General features: G+C 40.9%; 1 protein-coding gene across 2 annotated transcripts in view; it reads left to right on the top strand.

Moving 5' to 3' along the window:
- The window catches only part of esrrga (estrogen-related receptor gamma a), a 174553-nt gene that overhangs the window by 14402 nt on the left and 138339 nt on the right, over nt 1-21812 (top strand). The window contains exon 1 of one of the 2 annotated variants that reach the window (XM_035999365.1): nt 3638-4016. The exons of the other annotated variant lie outside the window; for it this stretch is intronic. The gene's annotated coding sequence lies outside the window, so the exon portion shown is untranslated. Of the gene's footprint in view, nt 1-3637; nt 4017-21812 lie in introns of those variants that run through there. 2 annotated transcript variants of the gene reach the window in all.

Raw genomic sequence — 21812 nt, forward strand, 5'->3', positions numbered from 1 at the left:
ATTTTACAGTGTTTGTCACAGTTAATTCATATGATTGCGGGTAATGCTGTTACATGTTTCAATAAAAGCCAGTAAGCCACAGAGACTGGTTGAGACTGGATATTTATCGTATTGTATTTGACAAATGCGATTTACATCAATAAAAGGCACTAAGTCAAGCGGTTCAAGAGGATAACTGCTAACAATACTCTAGAGAAAGAGTCATACATCGCATCAGTTTGTATTTATCTGTCATCTGCAGAAGGCGGGGCCTCTAGGGAGAAGGAAATACACATGCACTTCTAGTGTATACAGAAAGCACACACACATACAGACCAATGCAGATATATACATGCAGCACAAACATACAGTATACATACACCCTCAGACTATCTCTGCAGTTACAGTTCACATCTACAAGTATTTCATGTATACAGTATGTATGTGTGTGTGTGTGTGTGTGTGTGTGTGTGTGTGTGTGTGTGTGTGTGTGTGTGTCCCACCTCTCTCCCTTGAGTACTCTCACCTCCTCAACCTGTCTCAACCTTTCCACCTCTGCACATTCCCCTCCTGACTGAAACTAGGTCTCCCTCTTCTTTATTTTCCTCTCTTTCACCTATTACTCTGTCTCTTGCTCTGTTCTTTCGACTTCTTTTTGTTATATAGATATTCTCTCTCTTCCTCTGTATGGAGATACCCCCCCTCACAGTACCCCCAGTGACCCTGTCCATGACCACTGACCTCAGGGGTAAATGCAAGGTCCCACCTCACCAGGAAATAAAGACATTAGCTTCCTCCCGCTGTCTGACCCCGCTCACCTCCCTCGTCTTCCCTCACCCCTTTCCTCCATATCCCTCTCCCTAAATCCCCTTTGTACCACCTCCTGTTCTGTTTTCTTTTCCCTCCCTTCAGCCACTTCACTCTCTCAACACTGTTTTGTCATTGTGACTCCTATCCTCTTTTTTTACTTGTCCCATCATATTTTGCCATGCAGAAATTCAGTTACAAGTTTTTTCCCCCACTATCATTATACTGTTTTTATTTAAATTTCAACAACCAAAAGTTGTGCTCAAATCAAACCCACCACCGCCCCACACCACACTCCACATACGCTGACTTACTTCAAAAACTGGATTAGTTTTGTGCTCTCTCCTGAGAATCTTTCTTACACTTCCTTTCTCTGCCACTAGTCAATGACTTTATTGGCAAACACCGGTGCTAAATCAGGACTCATATTATCCAGTATGGAGGGTTTACGATAGAAACGGGACGTTGTATTAACCTTTGGATGTGTATGTTGTTCTCGCTGTTGTTCTCTAAGGATCTTTGTTACTGTAAAACTGGATTATTTCAGAGAGAGAGATAGAGAGAGAGAGAGAGAGAGAGAGAGAGAGAGAGAGAGAGAGAGAGAGGGAGAGATATTCTTTTTTCAGCACACTTTCTGCTGAAATCATACTCAGACTTCTCTGCATTTTTCTTGTCTTACCAAAGAGCTGAAGAATAGGTTTTATGTCACGTCTCATCATCCTCTTTATCAGCGGATGCTAATGACTAATGATCTTGGGTATTACCATTTTTCTTATAGCCAAAATGACCAATGCAATGACTTATCTGTCTCGATAATATTAGCGCAAGAGATTAAAGCCTCTAAAGTTTTCTGACTTCTAACTTGAGGAACTTGTTCATGTCTCAAAATCGAGACTGAACTGTACAAGATAATAAGGGCAACATATTCAAATTCTGTTTCACTTAAGAACGGAACTCTGCTTTAATGTCTGACTCATGTAGTCTGTATATCTACGGCTAGCTAACAACAAACTCTAAATGAGTTGGAAAGGAGGGCAGAATATTCCCATGAAATACACTTTGAAAAGAAAAAGTGTTTACATACAGTTTGGTAAGGTGGCTTGTCTTTTGGGTGTGTGGTTGGGGGTATATCTTTGTATCTTCTTGTGTCTGCTTGCGTATGAGCTACCATGGTTTTGTGCTTCTTTGCATGTGAGTCTGCATCGTTAGTGTGTTGGTTTTTCATCCACAGAGTGAAACAGAAAAGTGTTCCCATGAGATTACTCTTCTTCTCTCCCTCACTCCCTTGTTCCCGAGAGTAGGAGAGAGGGAGAAAACATTTGTCTGGTGCAGTTGTTCACAGCAGTAATACAAGTCAGGCATGTCACCTGTGTGTAGCGCTTTGCTTTATGCATATTCATAACTTTTTCCCATCTCAGGATATAGAGCACAAACACAGACAGAAACAGCGTACATACCTCATCTCTTCGCTCACTTCTACTCCTCTCTAGTCTAAATCCCGCTCACTTCCCTCTAAGATGTTTGTTTGAACTTTACAGAAAAAAAAGAAATATTTAATTTTGCTACTGCAGGAAAGTAAGTAAATGCTGGGCAGTGAGTAAAAAGAGAAAACATATAGTTAACCAAAATAGTTATTTTTTATTGCCAAAATGGTTACAGTTTATTGTTTAAACAATAACCTATAGTGTTATAGCTTAATGTTACAAGAGTCAGAACATCAGAAAGTGCATAGGCCCACACCTTCTCACTTAAACACATCGCCCACTCACAATTGCATAGAGTAAAGGTAGTTTATTTCTGGTCCCCTTCAGTCACATATTTCTATGCAGCTAGTAATGCTTTGGCCATTTTGCCCTTGGCCTATTGTCTTTGTAAAGCTCCAAACAGTCACTATGGCTTGTGCATTCTGGCAGCTATGAAACCCAAATTTCTCATTTAAAATGTTTTTTTTTCTAACAAAAGCTGCAGTTCAGCAAACTTGTGGTGCATCTTGTATGTGTTTCTCCCAGGCGGTGTAAAGATAAAATGTTGTTTAAAAGCCCAGAAGACATGTCAGCTGAAATAGATCATAGTGCAATGTATCCATGCACCATATTGGCAATTTCAGGAGGATGAGCTAATGTGTCAAGAGAGCTTTGTATTGGACACTTTCATACCCTTCTTCAGAGGTGGGCAACAATATAAACGGTAGGCCCAAGAAAGCTGTATAAGTGTTAGGCATACTTCTAAAATTGCTATATTTATGCCAGTCTTAACTTTCAAAGCATTCATTTAAAACCTAAGTCTTTGAATAGGATATCAATGCATTCAAAGACTTAGCTTTTAAATGACCTTAACGTCCAACCACCTATCTTCTCACTGGAGTTTTTACGCTAAACATGCTGCTGTCATTTTAACAAAAAAATATAATATTTAGGTTACTTTGTCAAGTAGGCCTAGCAATTATCATTAAATTGTTTCTTCCACATTTAATTGAGATTCCTAGTGAAACAACGCCCCTGTGGAGTGCTTGTTAGACGACATCTACCGAGGGAAGGACAGGTGAAAAAAGTTCCGTCATACCACTGCAAAACCGTAATTGGTGTGTAGGCTACATGGATGTATTAAGAGAACGGTAGGCTACTGTGGGAAGAAAAACGTGAAAGCGGAAATCCGGAAACTAAGCAAAGTCATTCAACCAGAGACGGTTAGAGGATCTTTGTTTTTAACTAAATAGTATTTCAAACCGCTGCGCGGTAACTCGCCGCCTCCATTTTAATAAGGGGAAGGTGGCAGAGGGGAAGCGGTTCTGATCACGGCGGTAGGGGTATGAAGCGGTTGCCGCCCACACGTAGCTAGCTAACGCTCATAGACTTTGCTCTGAGCCTGCAGAGTTCACCGTACCGCGCTGAAATTCTGGCGGTAACCGCCGGGCGACAGGTACCGCTTTTAAAAGCTTAGCTTTTATTGGCAAACGCTTTTGCAGATAGAAGGTTGTCAGGGCGGTTGCCGCACTGCGGTGTGAAACCATCTTAAATGAAATAATCGGGAAAGTTAGCAAGTCTTTCAGTATAGTCCCAGCTAGCATTAGCCTACTTTATATCAGCTAGCTAACGTTGCCTGTACAAAACTACTTAGCTAGCCTAGCAGAGATAGAAGGCGGACACCGGACAAGTTGGTGAAAAACTTACTTACTGTTACTGGCCACGTTGCTGTCTTGAAGGACAGTGGTCTGCAGATACCAGTAGATGGTAAGTAGCCTACAATAAAACCTTATTTATCTCTTTATCTTGGCATAATTTATTCTTTCGATGTGTTGTTGTATTTTAAAGCACTTTGTTTAAGGACTTTCTACATACATTATTATTTTAGATATTTGTTATTAGCCATTGCTCGTGGCAAAATTGCCCGCCGCTGTCTATACTAATGTTGTTGATGTGGCTATATTGCTTAAATGTAATGTACATTGTTTGTCTGAATGTTGTAGTCAGAGCTACTGAAGTTTGTTATTGCATGCTGTCCAAACAGAGACTCAGCACCATGGACAGGGCCTGCCTGGGCTGGTGACTGGTAGTCTGTGCAGGGGTCTGGTAGTTTCTTGAATTTCTTTATTCTTGCTTTGCTTTAAAGTTGTGCTGCATAATGGGTAATTGCCTTTCACAAGTCACTGTAAGGAATTCTACATGTAGGTTTTTTAGAAGGAGTATTAGTAGGGCATGTAAGCCATGTATTTGGTACATGCATGCATTGATATGTTTTGATGTGGACATAACTTTTAAATGCCATCAATGAGTGTTGTGTTGCTCCTTTGCTGATTGGTACGTAATAACTAAGTAGGTAGGAAGCTTTGTAATACTGTTGCCCACATAGTTATTTGTATGTTAAGTAGATATATAAGAGGTGTGTATGTCATGTATCTGTATGATGTAAAACTGTTGTCTGAATGTCATCACACAGTTAAATGTTGTATAACCCCATTTGCCCCTAGTAAGAGTATGCATGAGTACAGTAAAACTACTGGAGAAAAATCCCCTGCCCATAGGAACACATGACAGGGCATGGAAACCTTTGGAAAGCACACACACAGTAAGAGAGAGAGAGAGAGAGAGAGAGAGAGAGAGAGAGCGAAAGAGAAAGAGAGAAGGGGTATGGTGAGGTCAGGTTTGCAGGGGAGTTTTTCTAGCTGTGTGTATGATTCAGTTTGGTTTACAACAGATGGGCCTACTGTGACCCACAGGCAAATACATGTAGCCCCCCACCTCTACCCACACACACACAAATATCCACAAATACACACACACACATACAATGACTGCAGATTTTTTGGACACAAGCATATAAATATGATAATCACAGTTTTAGTGCTCTGGTTAAAAGTAGGTTGTTGGTGGGATGTATTATATAAATACAGACTTAGTTGAACAAAGACCCACTGTAGTCAGATACCAGCTATTACAATAATTTAAGGGTGGTAAACTAGAACAAGCAGCTGATACCAATCCAGTACATTGTTACGGTGATTAATGGACTCTCCTGGTAGGACAGTACTTTATTTTTGCACTTATTTGTTCTTGATGCGGGTGTGTTATAAATATTTTGCAGACAGTAGGGATGGGTACCGGAACTCGGCACCGGTTCTTGAACAGACTGAAAGACAACGCAGATTTCGGTGCCTCATTTCAGTGCCATTTAAATGCCTGCGCTGCTCTCTGATGCTCCAAAGCGGACGTTAGAGGCAACAGAAGCATCACTTCAGTGGCGCTAGTTAACATTACACTTGGCAGCAGGTAACGTTAGCCTATCGTTAGCTAGTAGCTGGCTTAAACACAGTTAAAATGCTAAAAGCTAAACAGTCTAACGTGTGGCTGTGTTTCACTGGAAAGGATTCCAACACCGCGACGTACAACAGTCTGCAGCTCAAGACACACTGTAGACTAGCTGCACTTTGAGACATCATGGCCACTGCCGCAGTCAGAGTTGTCGGAGAAACAACACCGACGGGACTTAATGGTGCGTTCAATTGCACCTCGTAAGCTCATTGTGCATTATATGTTGTTGTAAAGTACCCTTCTGCCATCTAGTGTTCTTCTTTTTGTCGTTTAACAGCAGTTGACTGGTGAAATAAGTTATTGTTATTTAAATAAATTATTTAAATTTGACCAAATGGCCTTAGCAATAATTAACAACCTTAGCAGACAGTGGTCAAGTTTGTCCCGTTTTATATTGATACATCACACAGACTGAGTAGGACTGAAATTCAGTAGGGCCAGGCAAATTTTACTTGCCTTGTGGCAAATGCGCCGTGAGGCGTTTGCCAGTTCAGCACCATTTAACTAGAGGCCCTGGTCCTCCACCAGAGACATGGAACAAGATCGGAGTGGGTGTCATGTTGAGGCAATTTGTGTGGACTGCAGACACACTGCTAATCCATGGACCCGCAGGGGAAAACGTAGTTCACATAGTTACTATGACGATTAACACTAAGGGTCAACACAGGTCAACAGGAAGAGTAGGAGTGGAATGATAAAAGTGGAGAACAAAATGAAGATGAGTGGAGGGTGAATTTTAGGAGAGGAAGTAGGCAGAGTATGAGAGAGAAACAAAAGGGGGAATAAGATGAATGAAGTAACTGGGGATATGAGACAGACAGGGAGAAGGAAGAGGGGGGCATGAATAGTTAGCTGGGTATCGCCACTGATTTCCCGAATCGATTTAATACGATCAGGGTTTCCGCGGGGTCTTAAAAAGTCTAAAAAAGTATCAAACTGATAAACACAAGTCCTCATAGTTGCCTTATAGCTTTTAAAGGGATCAGTCATAATCACACCCGTGTCCTATTTCCGTTCTTGGCCCAAGTGGTTAAACAAACCATAATCTAGTTTGTCTGTACGTTTCAGAAAAAGATCTTATCTCTCTGTTTTGAGGTTTTGCTCTTGCACTCTCACTCATACACTCACTGCTTTCTTTTCTTGCTGTCTTTTACTTTGAGTACTTGTCTTCTCTTTTCTTTCATGTGCACTGCCCTGTCTGCCCTCAGCAGCAAACCTCTGCTTATTAGAGAAAGAGAGATAAACAGTGATTGATAGAGAGCAGAGGAAAAAAGATAGAAGGAGGGAGAATGGAAAGAAATAGAAAGCAAATTTTGCTTGTCAGGATTTCTGTGTGTGTGTGTGTGTGTGTGTGTGTGTGTGTGTGTGTGTGTGTGTGTAAGAGACTGAGAGGAAGAGAGAGAGAGATTTTTGCTTATCGGACAGGAAGTGGATCTCTTACAATAGCATTCTGACGTTTCCCCTTCTCTAATGTGGAAAACGGTTAAGATTCCTATTCCAGATACCACACACACACACACACACACACACACACACACACACACACACACACACACACACACACACACACACACACACGTCACAGCGGTGCAGATAAGATGCAGCTGCTGTGTTGTAGACAGAATCACTGAGTCAGCCATATGTATTCACAGACTTAAGACAATTGCTAATTCACACTAACACAAAAGTGCACACAGAGACACAAACATACACAATTCTACATGAGGCTTACATACCTCACATACAGTTTCATATTTGCTATTCAGCTGTACCTCCAAATACAGTTATACACACAAAACACAGAGAGGGTGTTCATAAACAGACAGATAAAGAGAAAGACATTTGGTTTGTATGGGATGGTAAAAATGATGAGACCGAGAGGCACATTCTGAGTCCAAACAGGCAAGAGGGAGTTTAAGGACTAGAAATTGAGATAGGCACTGAAGTAGGGCTGCAGCTATCGATTATTTTAGTAATCGAGTATTCTACCGATTATTCCATCGATTAATCGAGTAATCGGATAAGAAATACTTTTGTTTTATTGAAGAGCAATAATATACAATAGTTTGGTTTAATTTTCGGAAAAAGCAACATTTGTATTGCCTACATTGCTTACAATACCATCTCTCAAAAACTAAACATATTAAGTGCATTTAAGTGCCATATTACATTGTTTTAGAAGAAAAACTTTTCTGAAATGCAATAACAACCTCAAACTAAGGCACACATTAAACATACAATAGGAGTGGAATGGTACACAGAAGTCACGGTTCGGTTCATACCTCGGTTCAGACATCACGGTTTGGTCCGGTACAACGGAGGGAAAAGCAAAACAAAAATGCAGAAGGCAATTTTTTGTATTGTGCATTAGGGCTTTGACTTTTGCCCAAAAATCATATTCGAAGTTTGTTTGTTTATGAATATTAATATTCGAATATATTCGAATATTTATTAATAATATTTTGACCATTAAATGCCTTCAGTAAGGCTTATATTGGTATCAAACTTCGTATATGTTCTGTCCACCAGAGGGCAGTGTATCAGTCAGTAGGCGTGCAATGATGTTGTTAGAAGAAAAACACACCACTGTTTTTTTTTTTTTAAATTAAAAGTCAGACCCTGGATTAAACACAAACAATATGCTTTCAACAGGAAGGTCGGATATTTCACCGTAGCCTATGTAAGTGGTCTGATGTTCATACTTTTGCGCTGGTGTGTGCGTCAAGCCGCGTGTGTATGGGTGTGTCTGTGTGTGTCTGGGGAGTGTGTGTTGTAAGAGAGTGACGATGATTACCGGTAGCTTCAGAGCGAGTAGCGACTCTATAGTCTTAGTGAGAGAAACAAAGTGTCTCCCCTGTTCTTTCTGACCACGGTGGGAAATCTGGAGCAGGAAAAGTTAACCCTCTCCTTGATTTTACGTTGTTTATGGAGAAAGAGAACCAGGAAATGAGTCGGGGGAAATGCGCTACCAAGCCACGGCCGAGCGACGTGCGTCGCCGCGACGTGTAGTTACATTTTGAAATGTGTGAAAAAGCCTCGGAATCTGAATTGAAAACAAGGTTTACAAGCAAACACATTTACAAAAAAATACTGCCCATAACAGGTTCGAAATTCGAATATTAAGGGCTGCCTAATATTCGTTCGAATATAAATTACATTTTTTTTAATATTCGAATTATATTCGAATATCGAAGTTCGGCGTCAAAGCCATATTGTGCATGTCTCAGGCTGTCCACTGAGCTAGCTGTAACAGCTTGAAGTGTATAAAGTAAGATGTAAACAGTAAACAATAAGTACCCTGCATCATCTCCAGACTCCATCTGTAACTTGTAAACAAAATAAGACAATCAGCTAGTAGTGTGATATGGGAGACAAGCGCTGCTCTCATATGTGAATGCACAGAGCAGGGGTGTTAAAAGAGCAGCTTCTTACACAGAGCAGTTGACGAGTTTTGGTGTTAGCTTCACACGCTAACGGCGGAGCTAACAGCTAATAGCGGAGCTAACAGCTAACGGCGGAGCTAACAGCTAATAGCGGAGCTAACAGCTAACGGCGGAGCTAACAGCTAGCTAATACCGGAACAAACAGCGAAGCAAACGGGCCTGGAGGCCATTTGTGGTCGAGGCGAGAAGGGATACAGCTAAGTCCGTGTTTGGTTGTATATGGAAGGGACTAGTTTGCTTCGTGTGGACTCACTGGACCGACTGACTGACTCGGCATGTAGGCGGAGCTGGGGAGCTTCAGAGCTAAGGGCAGGGCTACAGATTAGGTGTCCCTAAAGAACCGCGTGTCTAACAGTAGTTCCGCAATACATTAATTAATTTGCACGCAAGTTTTATTTATTTTTATACCGTGTATTCTCCGTGTAAATTCACGTACCGAACCGAGACGCCCGTTCCGTTTCGGTTCATTACGAATACATGTACCGTTCCACCCCTAATACATAAACATTACCTTAAGTTGTGCAACTTAACTTTCAGAACTACAAGTTTCAACCTGAGACTGATCCTTATATAGGCCTATATGTAAATATTAGTTATACTCAACCGATTTTTATTTATAAATTTGATTACAATGCTACACAGCTCTGTTACACTTATGCTAGTAGATCGTTGATCAGCTGTTTCTCCGTGAAGAGAGAGAGTGAGAGAGAGTGGTGCGCAACAATCAGCTGTTTTTCCGAAGGGATAGTCAACAAGTCGGCTCTTTAGAGCAAATTGTGGTCACCACGTATTTTCTTGTCTTTGTTTTTGGTAGTTGTTGTGTTTGGTGTAGTTTCATCGTTGGGTCCGCTTTGTGGAATGGATGATTAAGTTAGACTCAATGTTTTCTGTTAAGATGCTGAAGCATTGACGTCGTGCTATTATTGTGGTAAGCTATTTCGGTTTTGCAGTAGACACTGTACAGAGTTTTCGTTTTAACTATGTTTGAACTTATTCCAAACTTTGGACACTTTCTGTCATTTTCTCCAGCCTGTCTCTTCTCTTAGCCCCTCACTATTTACGCTCTTTCTCTTTGTAATCTGCGTCGTCAGTCTTCATGACATGTGTCGCCAGCAGCGTCAAGCCCGGTGTGCGACAGTAATAATCATCCGTGCGGAAACACCGTGAGCGATACGACGTTGGTAACATTGATTAAACAAAGCTTCGAGGCAAATCATTTTGCATCGAGGATTTTTAGCAATCGAATTATTCGAGTTACTCGAGGAATCGTTTCAGCCCAACACTGAAGTAAAGGAGAAATCAAAACCAGACACAGTAAACATTTTGAATTAAAGCTGCAAGCAGCGATGGATGGGCCCTCGCTCCTCTGCGCGCGTCGGGGTCACCGGCGGTCGCCGCTCCTTGCGACCGTGCATTTGCGCGGCACTCAGACACCGCAAATCGTCACCAATGAAAAGGGAACTCCCTGCTGCGTTCAATGATACCTCACACAAGACTCTACCTTAGATGGGTCAGCATTTATGAAAGGGGGCGTGGCTTGAACATAGGGGGCGGGCCATCACCAATGAAGAAGTAACTCTCTGCTGAGTTCATTGATACCTCACACAATGGTCAACCTTAAATCGTTCAAATTTTATGAAAGGGGGCGTGGCTTAAGCATAGGGGGCGGGCCAAACCATCACCAATGAAGAAGCAACTCTCTGCTGAGTTCAATGACACCACACACAAGACTCTTCCTTAAATGGGTCACCAGTTATAAAAAGGGGCGTGGCTAAATTATAGGGGCCGGGTCAACCCATCACCAATTAAAAAGGAAGTCTCTGCTGAGTTCAGTGATACCTCACACAAGGGTCTACCTTAATCGGTTCAAATGTTATGAAAGGGGGCGTGGCTTAAGCATAGGGGGCGGGGCAAAACATCACCAATGAAGAAGGAACTCTGCTGAGTTCATTGATACCTCACACAATGGTCAACCTTAAATCGTTCAAATGTTATGAAAGGGGGCGTGGCTTAACCATAGGGGGCGGGCCTAACCATCACCAAAGAAGAAGCAACTCTCTGCTGAGTTCACTGATACCTCACACAATGGTCAACCTTAAATCGTTCAAATGTTATGAAAGGGGGCGTGGCTTAAGCATAGGGGGCGGGCCAAACCATCACCAATGAAGAAGCAACTCTCTGCTGAGTTCAATGACACCTCACACAAGACTCTACCTTAAACGGTACAAATGTTATGAAAGGGGGCGTGGCCTGAGTCAGTGGGCGTGGTTATATTATAGGGGCCGGCTCATTATCACATGTAGACCACACATTCTAAGTTTCATGTAAATCGGATGATGTTTGTCATATAAGGCGCATTTCCTGTTGCCAGCGGGGGGCGCTATGACCAAAAGTCAAATATGGCCTGTAGGTGTCCTCAGGCCTGGACCCTTGTCAATCGTGAGAATTTTCGGGCAGATACGACAACGTACACTCAAGTTACAACAATTTATTTGTTCATCGCTCAACACTCAAAATGGCCGCCACGCCACGCCCACACCGTCTGACGAAAAGTTTTTCTTTTAATAACTTTTCATCTTTAAGGTGTTGGGATGATAGAGACCAAGTTTGAAGTACATCGGATGAAATCTCTAGGAGGAGTTCGTTAAAGTATAGCACCTTGACTTTTAGGCCTACTTCCTGTTGCCACTAGGGGGCGCTATGACTTTAAGTAAATATCGGCCTTTATTTGTCCTCAGGGTTGGACTCTAATGAAGTTTCGAGCCAATCGGACAATGTACACTCGAGTTACACCCACTTCCTGTTTCGGCGGCGAAACGCAAAAATGGCCGCCACGCCCTATGACGAAAAGTTTTTCTTTTAACAACTTTTCATCTTTAATGTCTTAAGATGGCACAGACCGAATTTGAAGCTGATCGGATGAAATCTCTAGGAGGAGTTCGTTAAAGTACGACGTGGAAATGGCCAAAATCGCACTAATTTCAAACTTTGAAATCAAAATGGCGGACTTCCTGTTGGGCTTAGGGTATGGCTTCAATGACGTTTTTTGTACATCTTGACATGATACACATGTGTACCAAGTTTCGTGAGTCTACGTTAAACGCACTGCAGGGGCTCAATTTTTTTAACATTGTAGGGGGCGCTAGCGAGCCATTTTTGCGCGCCTATTCCCGAAACCCTTAAAATACGTAAATTTTCACCAGACTTGATGCGACCGCCAAATTTGGTGAGTTTTTGAATATGTTAAGCCCCTCAAAAAGCCAATTCATTTGCCGGGAAATAATAATTCCTTCAGTTTCAATAGGGCCTTCGCCGCTGTCGGCGCTCGGGCCCTAATTAATAGAACTGTTTGTAAGTCGTCCATGGAGAAAGTAATAAATGCCCATTTTGTAACTTTGTTTCTACTCAAATGGTTGAATAGTGATTAAACCTGAATCTATGTCAGCTAAACTAGTAGGGCTGCACGATATGAGGAAAATGTCAAATTGTGATTATTTTGACTGATGTTGCGATTGCGATATGATTCACGATATTCGAGGGAATGATCAGTTCTTTAGATCATCATTCTCATATTCATTGAAACACAAATACAAATGTACTATAGTCATGTAGTGTGATTTTTGCAAAAATCTGTACCAAACAAAGATATTTTCCTTTGTCTGTAGGATAGGATTTGTAGGCCCAGGACATCTCTGCAGCCCCACAATACTTCATTCAGAATGGTTAGACACATATTTTGCCTTTAACAAATATTGCGCCCCTCCTGCGATTTGGATATTGCACTAGTCCATATTGCAATTTCGATAAAATTGCGATTAATTGTGCAGCCCTATGTAGTAGAGAGAAATCCTCTTGATATGCAGGAAATTATGCATAATATGTCTGATGTATGGTGTGTAATAAATAGGAGAAATCAGAAGCATGCATGGCCAACAATAGCCAGAGTGGCTGAACCGACATGACATTAGGAGAAGATTATGCACTGCAGTTTTTAAAGGTTTTAAATCACCTCAAGCAAAATGTTCGTTGGGCAAAATGTTTGAATGAATGAGAAGTCAAACGGTTTTTGTTCAAATTATTTAAAAGCATAAGCCTAAACTACATTATAGATTGGTGAATTGAGAGTAGCAGCTGCTTCCATTCTGTATTACCATATGAAAATGGTTTTCGATGTTACTTAACATAGTAACTGGAGGTGGGGAAAAAAATCAAAAATCGTATGTATCGTGATGTTTTGTGACGATTTTGAAAATTGATTCTTTTCCCTAGCATTGGTACTTTTTATTTATTTGTTTTACCAATGATTGACCTGAATATTTTCTGTTTATACGGTACCGCCGACGGCGACTACATCATTTCCGTTTCCAGCAAAACAGAGCGATAGCAGAAAATGCAGAAAATCCATGTTATGCACTTCTTTACAAATAAAATAAATGTCAGACTGACTGACGTGACGTGCATTTTTTTTTTTTTTTAAACAATTAGTTTTTACAAATGTCTCATGAAATATTGTCTCTAGAAGTGTAATATTCTACTTTTGTTTTTGTTAAAGTTGTTAAATCTTGTCCATAAGATTTGAGTTAGGTTGTTTCTAGTCTATGGCCCTGTTTACACGTAAATGGTTATTTTGACGTTGACATTTCCCTTCGTTTGTGCCCTTCATTTACACGCAAACGGAGAATTTGCCTCTGAAAACAAGTCTTTTTAAAACCTCCGGCCAGAGTGGAGATTTTGGAAATCTTCGTTTGCACGTTTGCATGTAAACTGAGACAAACGGCGGTTTAAGCAGCCGAGAGAGAGAAAGAATAAGTGATTCGTTGCTGTTGTTGCTATTTTCGGGATTGTGATTGGCTAACATGGGCTTGAGCTTCTCGTTACACTACCACCTACAGGTTTGGCATACTCTTGACGGCATTGACAGCATATATACTAAATTCCTAAACAACAGACGTAATACCAGCTCAATTTATTTAAACACCACAGTAAAAGTAGGCTACTAAGTAATTTAAGCAGAAATGTGTACTTGCCTGCTTAGTGAAGTTACGTTAGGAAGGAAAATAGCTAGCCATGTTATCTGCCTCGGTAGCAGCCTGAAGTAATTATTGCACTATTGTTAGACATGCTACATTAACTCTCATAGCTGATTGCAAACGTTCATTTAAAGACAGCGCTATGTTACCTTGAATTTGTTTGGGGCGTCTGTGCTATTTCAGTACCCGATAAATTCCCACATAGCCAGCTTCAGTCTTTTTAGACGTGCAGGAAGAGATCGGGGGTTTCATCTCCTGCAGCCATCATGCACAGACACTGGGCTGTGATACTCTACGCTGCACACTGGCAGGCAGAGGGATTTCTGAACTGCACTTTCTGTCTGCGACGACTCATAAAAAAACAGCTCATACCGCAGGAACGGTATAACGGAACATTTTAGTGGTTTTGAAACCGTTACTTTTTCATACCATGGTATACCTTAAAACCGGTAACCGGCCCAAGCCTAAATACAAGCGCTTTCATCAATGGGTCATATCCTCAATCACCATTGTTTTAACTCACTCTTTGATAGATAGGAACTTAACAGACAATTAACTAGATGAAAATCTTACGGACAATAACTTTAAAGAAGGAAAAGAAAATCGCTACTCAATACTATCGAATCGCAATACTTCTAGAATCACAATAAATGAAAATTGCAAAACAAAACGAATCGGCACCCATGGATCGTGAAAGAATCAACGGGACAAAAGCATATCATCCCAGCCCTAATAGAAACATGGGACTTTCTCGGAAAATGTAATGATACTACACTTATTACAGCCACAGGTTTTTATTAAATACTTCCACACATGATGTCATGGTTATCTGTTCAGCATGGCTAGCTAGTTTCCTTTGTTTTGTGTTAATACAGAGGACAAATATAGCCGGTATACTGATATGGCAAGAGGGCATACAGTAGACCAGTGACTGTGCATTTTGTATATGCCCCCTGCTGGTGTATAAGTAAGTTCAATTCAATTCAATTTTATTTATATTGTCATATCATAACAGATGTCATCTCGGGACATTTTACAGGTAGAGTAAGTCTAGACCACACTATAATTTATAGAGACCCAACAATTCCCCCCACCAACAGCAAGCATTTGGTGTGACAGTGGCGGGGAAAAACTTTCTTTTAATAGGCAGAAACCTTGGACAGAACCTGACTCTTGGTGGGCGGCCATGTGAAACCTGCAACCTGAGAATATGTTGTTTAAGGCCCTTCATAATTATTTTTCTAAAACTTTAGGTTTCAAAATCCCTGCCTCAGCAAATCACAAGCATTCAACTAAGCCATGGAAGTCTAATAAATTACACAATAAATTGACAAAAAGACAGAATTCAAGAATTTGCATCACTAAGGCGTCTGCACAATGGGAATAATAATAAAGTATATAAAATGAGGATTGACAGGGTGTGAGACATCCAGATGGTGTAACAGAAAGATAGTTATGATGCAAGAGTAAAGTTATGTCAGAAAAAAGGAGGTAAGGTGAGACAGAAAGGCTGACAGCCTGACCGTAAGACAGAGAGGTAGACGGAGGTAGAGTACCCAGGAAAGTATTGCTCTGACTCACATTTTCTGTCTCAGTAAACCGGAATGATCCCTCTCTAGTCCAGAGCTGTTAAAATGTTTACGTAGTGTGTTTGTGTGTCTATAAGACAGAGAGAGATGCAGAGAAAGAGTAATACAGGAGGAAGTGAAGATTGTAAAAGGGGTAGGAGACTGTGTGTGTGTGTGTGTGTGTGTGTGTGTGCGTGTGTGCGTGCGTGCACATTTAACTTACCTATCCAACAGTGGACTGCTGTTATACATCAACTGTGGACCAGTGACCCATTGAGTCCACTGTTGGTCATGCTTTCAATCATGTTAAAATCATATCAAAGACCCTTGTGTGAATTTATTTTAATTTGAGCCAGAAGAGGACCTGCAGGTGTATAAGTTCACACTCAGCACTGCCTCTGCAGGCTGGAGCAGGGATTTTCACTAACACATGCTGTTTTTTCACATTCCTACATAGTGTAGGAATCGTGAACAATCAAATTGTCTCCACGAACTTCTTTTACAGAGAGTTTGCTATTATCGTTCTACAGTGCACATTTAGCAGTGTTTCCCCTGCATATGGTGCAGTGTTGCTACTAAATGATTAGCACCGCTGCTATACAAATCTTCCCAAACTCAATAAACTCGCTATCTCTACTTTAAGCAGCCAGAGTCGGGGTTAAGTGACGATTAGATCGAACACCCCCAAACAGGGATGTCCCAATCAGCTTTTTTAGCTACGAGACCTGCTACCAGATCTCTGGACAGACAGTGGGGAGTGGCCGCATGCCATCATGGTTTGGCATCCAGGCTGTCTGGCGTGTGTCTGTGGCGCAGGGCGTGTGATTAAAGGCGGTGAGCACTACAAGCTGATGTAAATGATTGGAGTATGGTAATCTGAGTAAATACCGATCAGTTAAAGAATGCCCATATCGGCTCCGATACTTGCGATCGGGATCGGGACTAGGGGTGTCACGATACCAAAAATTCAGTAGTCGGTGCCAATACCAGTGAAATAACACAATTCTCGATGCTGATTTCGATACCACGGTAAAAAAAAGATTTTCTAAGATTCCATGTACTTTAACTTGAAACATGAACTTCTTTATTAAAATATTTGAAAAATATCAAAATGTTATAACAAGACATACAAAACATGTGCAATAGAGCATAGAATAACATAATAAAGTGCAATGAATGGTCATAGTGCAACAACTAGTGTCCCCAGACACATTCCAGACTTGCAGGCATCTTTTCAAAAGGTACTGTGCAAAAACAACAACAGTGTTTCTAACAGTTGCGTGACCAGAGACGTTACACACCCCGAGTAAAAAAAGGATTTCCTCCTGAACAGGTAGCTAAGCATTAGCTTCAGGCTAATTTATCACGGCTACAAGGGACGAGCATTTTATGTCATTTCAACATTTGTGTACTCACATTGAATTATATAGCTAGAGAACCCGAGTTGGTTACTCGCAAAAAAACAATTGAGACACTGCCAGTAAAGTGATCCCGACTGGTCCTGGCTAACCGTGGCTAACGCCGCCATGCTAACCCTGCTAACCCTGCTAACGGCTAACGTTACCGGAGGAGCAGGCAAGCGAGCCACGGCTGTTTACAATGTGTAGCCTGTTCAGCGGCCGTAGCCGACAACGGTGAGTTATTTGAAGCCAAGGGAGGGAGGCTGTAGCTAAATCGGAAAGAGAGGACCGTGAGTTTGCAGTGAACATGCCGTTTTTTAGGTCGGGTAGAGTTGACTCTCGTATGTACCGGAAGTAGAAAGATGTGACTTCGGCCACTTCTTCGTGACCTACTTCTTCTGAATGTATCGACTGGAACACTCTGAAGCGTATACTGCCCCCATCAGTTCCGGAAGAGGCGCAGCACCGATGCTGCTAACACTGGCATCGTCGCTAATGGTGCCTACGGTGCTTCAAAAAAATGGGCATCGTCGGTGTTTTGTAATTTTAGAACCGGAAGGTATCGGTAGTATCGGTTCTCGTGACATCAGGGATGCACCGATCCGACTTTTTCAGTCCTGATACCGATGCCAGGGCTTTGTGTATCTGTCGATACCGATCCGATACTGTTGTTGAATTAATAATAAACTGTATACCTTTTCCACCTTATACCTTCCTTCCACCATGTGGAAGAGACTAAAGGCACCAGACTTTCCTAAATAAACATTACTTTCCTAACTAAGACAAAATAACATAGATGTAATGTATTGAATTCTTATTTATTTGTTATTTAAAAAACAATTGTGCATTCAAATCGAAAATATAATGTAATCAAACTTCTTAAAATAAATTTAAATAAATAACAATAATGGGCCTTTATATTAGGGATGCACCGATTGGGAAATTCTGGGCCGATACCGATACCGATGTTTAACATAACAACTTGGCCGATGGCCGATGCCGATGTTTTTTCTTTTTGTTATTTATTCCTTCTTTTGTGCCACGGAAACATACAAGTCTTTCGGCTTTTGATCATACTATCCTAGAATGAGCACAAATTCAATCAGACCAATTTATGAAACAAAAACAACCTTTAATGTCACTTTCTGGTTGACATTAGTTATAACCTTATTTATGACAAGTTCTTTTCTGAAAAATAACATTCAAAAACCTTTGACTGCTAACTAATCAATGAAAAGATTGTTTCAGTACATTGCCCAACAAAATTATTTGAGTGGTTTTAGCCTGATAAACAAAAAGTTACTCAATGAGATTATTTTCATGGCCCAATAAAAAATATTTTTCTGATAAATAAAAAAAAATACATCAAGTGTAAATGCAAAAACAAGTGAAATAAATAAATGATGTTATTAAAATAAATAAATTATGTTATTCATAAATACAAACATAAATAGGGCTATCTTTTACCTTGTGTATTTCTCATAAAGTGACGCCGGCTCGGCAGCGTGTAGCGTGGCTCCATAAACTTCATCAGACTCCGAAAACCCACGTCCTCCACTACAGAGAAAGGCTGGTCATCTAAAGCGATGAACTCCATCACCTTGTTTGTTATTTGTTTCGCTTTGGCGCTGTCTGGAGGCAGCTGTTTGGCTTTCTCAAACGCCGTGTCAATTGAAGTCTGAGTCTTGCCGGGGGTTTGCGCTTTCTTGGCGGCTTCATTTTTCCGTTTTTGGTCAGCTTGCAGGTAATCGCCGTACACCGCCTCGTGCCTGCTTCTCAAATGTCCAATGAGATTTGTTGTGTTAAATGACTTTCTAACAGCCCTCCCTCTTGAAATTTCAATGGAACACGTATTGCAAACTGCAAAACGCTGATCTTTCTCTGAAACTGTAAAATATTGCCACACGACCGCCATCTTCTTTGTTTAATCAAAGTTACTGAGGAGAGTGCGCGGGTGCCCTCTTCCGTCTCGGTCTCTCCCCCCGCCCAAATAAAAAGAGGGAAGCACAGCGTTCATGACACATATAATCATCGGCGAATGTCATTTTTATTCCCCGATGGCTGATGGCAGTTAACAAGGCAAATATCGCCCGTTACCGATGTTCAGCCGATGCATCGGTGCATCCCTACTTTATATAGGTTTATAATGGCTTATTCTACTGTCAGGAGTACATAGAATATCATAAAAACATTTTAATGTCATCATGTTTACTAAAAGCTTTGATTACTAAAGGGTTTGCTTGGCTCATCAACATTATATAACGTTATATGAAGGAGAATCCATCAAACAGTTACAGAATCTAAACTATTTTTTTCTGCAAACTGCAAAGTAGTAAAATAAACTCAAATCGAATGAATACACATACAAACAACTTTAACATTGTTTCCCTTTCAAAACAAAATAGTTTTTTTTTTTAGTAAGCTAGTTGTATAAACACTACCTTGGCCACAGGTAAGTTAGGTTGTATTGTGGTTGTAGTGGGCGACTGAACGTAGCTCCGCTGTCAGCCTCCTTTGCTGTTTGATTAATGTTTGTAGGTTGGCCGATGTATTTCAGCGAGGCAAGGCATCTTAAATCCAGTGTTTTAATCATTGCTCTGAACCTGTCTTTCTCAACGGTCTGTAGCGGGACCGTAGTTGGATTGCGTTCATAATGTTGCTCCGCTGCATGCTTGAAGTGACAAGTCTTTCACGTTAGCACTGTAATGCCGAGTAACGTTAGAGCGACGGGCAACAACAGTGGCTAAATTATGTCCGATTTTTCAGAAAAAAAAAACCTTGCAACAACAGACGGCTCCTCTCTTGAGCATACGTTGTTCTGGTGTAACTCCGGTCTTTCTTCATCCTCTAACTTTCTTCTCTGTTCTTTAATGTGCAGTAGTGACCGGAGCCTCTCCCAGTTTAACAGACTGTTATGCTACCTGGCTAGCTAGCAGCTATAATGTTACCCAGCATGCCGTTCGGCGGTGTAGCTACATTTGTAAATGTAAAATTATTAGTGTTAGAAACTGTTTAAGTCACAAATTGTTTTGTGCTATGGTGTTTTATCCTTTTAAAGAAAGTTAGTTGTGGGTTATTAATTGTTGTGTTATAAACTTACTACCATGAGTGAGAAGAGTACGCAGTTAACAGGGGTCCCAGTGCTGCGACGGAGGGGAAAAAACAAAAAAACACTGGATCGGCCTGTGGATCTGTTAATTTTTTCGATCCCTGATCCAGCTATTTTGTCAATATCGGGGCCGATGTCCGATCTTAATATCGGATCGGTGCACCCCTAGTGACATCCCTAATCGGGACATCCCTACCACCAGACATTGTCACCGTTTAGCAGTCTGTTATTGTTTGTTTGAAAGCTTGTGTTTCACCAAGAGTAGCGATAGACAGGTGAAGTTAACATACAGTGGCAGTAGCCTCTCAATTACAAACAGGCTTGGTAGTGAACAACATGCTAATGTGCTGACAGATTCAGAGAATATTCAGTTACAACAGATCGGTGATGCTGTTTTGCCCTCATTGTTTTCCGTGAAGTTTGCCGGAAGTTATGTAAGGTAACCCCGGTACGTTGAGTGAGCACTTAAACTCTGTTTAATAAATAGCCTTTTAAATGCTACATTGTTTGTCAGCAGCCGGTTTGGCCTTGTGTGCTCTGATTAATTTGGCATGCAGTTAATATACCAGTCTTAATTTTGTTTAAATGAGAACTAAATTCCTGGCATTTGCTCACCACTGTTTTGAAAGAAGGCAATAACGGGTGTAGCAGTAAATTAGTGCTATACAGTGGATCTAATTAGAGATGCACCGATTACAACTTTCTAGGCCGATTCCGATTTTCTTTGAGTTAGGCAGGCCGATACCGATTTTAGCCGATTCCGATTTCATTTTTTCTAACCACTTTACAGCACACACAAATATTTATTTTCTATCTTTTCTTTAATAGAACATTTTACACAGAACATAGAACACTTTTTCAACAGATAATGGATCACTATAAAATAGAACTATATAAATTACTCCTGGTGTGGGAAATTCACACACATCTAAAGTGCAAAGTTAGAACCATTTCCTTCTTTTTACATCAAATATCCAACAAAAAAAATGTGATTTGGGTTTTTGGTGTCGTCCCTCCACGCCCTACTTTTTCCTTGCAGGTGTTGCATATTGTAAACTTGTTATCTTCTGCACACACGCTGAAGAATTTCCAAACAGCTGACATGTTGCAGGTTAATTCACGAAGTTCCCTACATAATTATATAATTCTCATTTCAAAACCATCAAATATTGCACCCTTTCTCCTTTTCTACTATTCCAACTCTTCTTACTCCTTCAGCTGCTTCTTCTTGCAAGGCAGCAATGCAGTTTAGCTCACAGCTGTTCCTCAAGCTATACAGGTCAGCATCAGCTTTTCAGCAGCCAGCAATCGCACTGCAATTGCATTCTCTAGTTTGCGTTTTTTTTTTTCAAAAATTAATTTAACTTCAATGTCACAGTTGGTTTTTGTTGCTGTTGATTCATTTTATAAACATAACTTTGAAATGATACATTAGTTTATATATGAATACAATAGAGCTAAACATTGAATCAAAGGTCTGAATCAACAAGAAGAATTTACCTAGAATAGCCCAGAAAAGCTTGAATTGAGTGGTGTTCCCCTTTACCCATGATGAAAGCGAGATCAGATTTTCATATGTACCACAGTGGAGTCGACTATTGTCTGACTGATGAACAAACAGGCGGGCCATCCCCTAATCCCAGTTGGCGTTTACACACACACACACAC

Source organism: Sander lucioperca, chromosome 3 (assembly GCF_008315115.2).
Source record: "Sander lucioperca isolate FBNREF2018 chromosome 3, SLUC_FBN_1.2, whole genome shotgun sequence".
In the NCBI taxonomy this organism is placed as follows: Eukaryota; Metazoa; Chordata; class Actinopteri; order Perciformes; family Percidae; genus Sander; species Sander lucioperca.